Consider the following 4,712-nt stretch of genomic DNA (forward strand, 5'->3'; position numbering starts at 1 on the left):
TACATGAGCTCACAAGGGCTTATCTGTGGACGATATGTAAGCTCGCCAATTAAAACACACCTTGCATAATCATAATCCATCATCCTTAACATAATTATAATCATTGTAATCTATAACATGGCAACATAAAGATCGACTGTAAGTCAATATTCTCTGCTATTGGATACATCACAGACAACAACAACAACAACAACATCCATCTCCTTTGTTTTTCCTGTACAGTGTATTGTATTGCAGTTGTGAATTAAATATGGCACACAAAGATTGATTTATTGATTTATTGATTGATAGACAGTCATACAACTCTGACCATGACCCAGGAAACAAAGCCATCAGACAGAGGAACCACTGAACCACAGAGAACCCTCAGAGGAACCACTGCACCACAGAGAACCCTCAGAGGAACCACTGCACCACAGAGAACCCTCAGAGGAACCACTGCACCACAGAGAACCCTCAGAGGAACCACTGCACCACAGAGAACCCTCAGAGGAACCACTGCACCACAGAGAAACCTCAGACAGAGGAACCACTGCACCACAGAGAACCCTCAGACAGAGGAACCACTGCACCACAGAGAACCCTCAGACAGAGGAACCACTGCACCACAGAGAACCCTCAGACAGAGGACTCCAGCCTTGTGACTCCAGCCTTGTGTCTCCAGCCTTGTGTCTCCAGCCTTGTGTCTCCAGCCTTGTGTCTCCGTGAGCCGCAACACAATTTGTCTCGCCTTTAATTCCACTTCTCATCACATGAGCCTCACTGCAGTAAATATACTAAAAATACCAAACAGAGACACTTAGGAAGCCGGAGTGGGTGCAGATAAAAGCAGGTTTCACTGAATCAACACCCTGAAGAGAGTGGTGCTGGGTTCTCAGAGGAAGCAGACAGGGTTGTTTAATCTGGGCTGTGTCTGGGTGGAACTGCAGACAGACAACACGGAACAGACTGTGCCTCAGACAGGGTGCAGTACCGCGACTGGCCACAGGGAGGCTCTGTAAACCACACTGGCCCCCCCCTTCCTTCCTACTGCAGTGGAACTCAGTTCTACTGGGGAACGTAGTGCCTCTGCTGAGCATGCGCGGATGGCACACACACACACGTGAACACACACACACAGGTGCGTGCACACACACACACACACACTCAAGACAGCACACACACACGCACTCAAGACAGCACACACACACGCACTCAAGACAGCACACACACACGCACGCACTCACGCACACACACACAGACACACACACACACACACACACACACACACAGACTAGGCTGTGAATCATCGGTGTGGCTGTATGAGCTGGCAGGAATCTGCAGGTTTGTAGATAGGGCAAGGGCAGGTTCTCAGACTGAACTCATACAGTAGAAAAACCTGAATCATCGTCCTTCCTTCTGCTGAACCCACAACAGCAGCAGCAGAATAAACCGGAATAGTAACAACAACATTGTTATACATGATGTCGGCATCCTGGTTTTCAATCTCAAATTCAACCAAATTCAAGATCAATCAGCTCAACCAAGTCATGGACATGACCACGGACTTGACCCTAGTTTAGACTCATCCTAACCCTGACCCTAACCCTAACCCTAACCCTAACCCTAACCCTAACCCTGACCCTGACCCTAACCTTAACCTTAACCTTAACCCTGACAAAAGACTTCATTGACAACCCTTGGCCAGTGGTCATGGCAAACATTGTTATAACAAGGGGTTATACTTTTATAGTACATACTGTTATAGTACATATAGTACATACTGTTATAGTACATACTGTTATAGTACATACTGTTATAGTACATACTGTTATAGTACATATAGTACATACTGTTATAGTACATACTGTTATAGTACATACTGTTATAGTACATATAGTACATACTGTTATAGTACATACTGTTATAGTACATACTGTTATAGTACATATAGTACATACTGTTATAGTACATACTGTTATAGTACATACTGTTATAGTACATATAGTACATACTGTTATAGTACATATAGTACATATAGTACATACTGTTATAGTACATATAGTACATACTGTTATAGTACATACTGTTATAGTACATACTGTTATAGTACATATAGTACATACTGTTATAGTACATACGTTTATAGTACATATAGTACATAGATTTATAGTACACATTTCCGGTCCTCTGGTTGTTTGTGTGAAGGCTCTGTGCTGGGTGCAGTAGTAGGCTGCAGGCGTAGAGTAGGAGGGCATTCCCCGGGGCACGGGCACACTGCCAGGCACACTGCCAGGGCTTTATGTGTTCAATCTCCCATCCATTCACCACCAACTGCTAATGGAGAATCCATCCCATACAGCCAGTGTTTGGGAGCAGTTCCACCACATGTAGTTCAACTGCTGGATCTGTTTAACGGTATTTTGCAGCAGCTCGGTGGTCGTTAAACTAACAAATCTGGGTAGTGTTTCCTGTAGTTAGCGACTTTTTTGCCATGTAGTTGTGTAGTAAGCGGCTGTCACTGCTCACTACATTTTTTCCAAAAGAAAACCATTTTATTTGGAATTTAACTTTTATTCCAGCCCCTGAACTTCAATTATCCTGCTATCGCTTCTCTTCCTGCCTCCGGTCTCCCCACTTCGCTCCACCTCAACGTTTTAATCCCCTCCCAGTGATTTCAGTCCCACGCTTTCTGTCACACCGACGGGTCCTCTTTCCGTAACTGACTGTCGTGTGTTGGATGAGGTAGTTTGGAGGTAGTGAACTACTTTTTCAAGTAGCTTTAGTTTGACAAACTGTATTTCTCTCAAGGGCAGCTTTAGTGTACTTCACCTGCTTCCCTTGTAAAGTCATTGGTGATCTAGAGAAACTATCCAACCCTGGACCCAAGATAATAAGATACATAACTAAGATAATAAGATACATAACTAAGATAATAAGATATGTATTTAGATGTTCTAAGTGTTGTGCTTCTCTCATGATGCAACAAGGTGCAACAGGAGAGACAGAGGGGGGGAGAGGGGTGGGGGGGAGGGGAGAGGGGTGGGGAGGAGGGGGAGAGGGGTGGGGAAGGGGTGGGGAAGGGGAGGAGGGGGAGAGGGGTGGGGAGGAGGGGGAGAGGGGCGGGGGGAGGAGGGGAGAGATAGAGTGGAGGAGAGGGGTTGGGGAGGGGGAGGGGAGAGATAGAGGGGAGGAGAGGGGTTGGGGGGTGGGAGGGGGAGGGGGTGGGGGTGGGGAGAGAGGAGAGGATATCGCTAATTGTGAACATTTTCTCATTAAAGGTTCTGAATGACTGACATTATTGCCACAGTAAACACAGCTGGAGTGTCAGGACACGGGAACACAGGGAGAAACACACACACACACACACACACACACACACACACACACACACACACACACACACACACACACACTTGAGTTATCGGTAAGTCTCCACGGTAACTGGACTGCCTGATGGCAATGACCCCTAGAACGACACGTTGGTTTCCGTCTCTGAATGATGTCGTCTGAAGTCTTATCTTAATAACACAACCCTCTCCTGTACAATCACCTGTACAACCTGCACAATCACTCCCAGCAGCGAGACACACACACACACACACAGACACACACAGACACACACAGACACACACAGACACACACAGACACACACAGACACAGTGTACCAGCCTGGGGGGTGGGTCACCTTGAGGTGTGTGTGAGATATCTCTTACCTGATTGGACAGGTTGATGTCGATGTGATTCTTGATGTGATCCAGGGCCTTGTCCAGATTACCTGAACGGGCGGCTCTGAGGAAGCTGGTGGCAGCATCCGCCTGGAGAGAGAAGGAGAGAGAAGGAGAGAGAAGGAGAGAGAAGGAGAGAGAGAGAGAGAGAGATGGGGGGGGGGGGGGGGTTAAGAGATTAATGTAGTCTGGTAGGACATTTACAGAGCTACTTGACCAAACAGCCTTTTTTGGTATTGTTCTGAGGGGAGGCAGACACACAGGCAGTAAGAGTAGGAGAGTCACAGATAGCTAGCCTGGTGCGGCATTTCCACAACGACTTGACTTAACAACCTTTTTATTAAATCACCAACTGCCAAATTATTCTGGAACACTCCCCACCGAAAGTGCCAACTGTTTTATGTGGTGTTTACCTAGCAACAATACTTTGATTGGCTACAAAATGAAGCATCATAATTGATGCATTTTTGGTGAATAAAGTCACCCGTGGCGTTCTAGAACGTTGACCATTTTGGTGGCTTTATTCACCCTCGGAGGTTAAATTCACTCAGTTAAAAAAATGAACATACAAAATCTAATCTGACAACCTGGTTCAGGAATCATCAGACGACTGCAAATGACTACTCAGTTTGATCAACGAGACGGATCAAACCAGGGTGTTTGACTTGTGACTTCTTCTCCCTCAGTCAAAAGACTAACACTGAAACCAGACACAGCACATTCACATCCTTCCTCACAAACCACTCACTATTCCACTCACTGTCTGTTTGAAGGGTCTAAAAATGGCTGACGGTACATTACTAACTGTTGCGCCTCCCCCTCAGTCTCTCTAGGAGGGTTGGCAGCTGTCCAGAGAGCAGGCCTCTGCGCCTCCTTCCCTGCTGTCTGCCTGACTTCAGAAGTGAAGCTCCTAGAGAGACAGAACCGAGCCGGCCCCCTCAGGTAAAATGGCCGACCTTTTTGTTATCGCCGATTATGATGCCACGTCCTCCCTGACTGTTCCGT

General features: G+C 46.6%; 1 pseudogene across 1 annotated transcript in view; it reads right to left on the reverse strand.

Annotated features, from left to right (window-relative positions):
• The window catches only part of LOC310804637, a 42,055-nt pseudogene extending 38,264 nt beyond the window's left edge, over window positions 1–3,791 (reverse strand). Inside the window, exon 1 of the transcript in view lies at window positions 3,696–3,791. The product of the transcript in view is annotated as an uncharacterized misc_RNA (transcript). The remainder of the gene's footprint in view (window positions 1–3,695) is intronic.
• Between the last annotated feature and the right edge of the window lie 921 nt (window positions 3,792–4,712).

Source organism: Argentina silus, assembly GCF_951799395.1.
Source record: "Argentina silus genome assembly, chromosome: 5".
Lineage (NCBI taxonomy): Eukaryota > Metazoa > Chordata > Actinopteri > Argentiniformes > Argentinidae > Argentina > Argentina silus.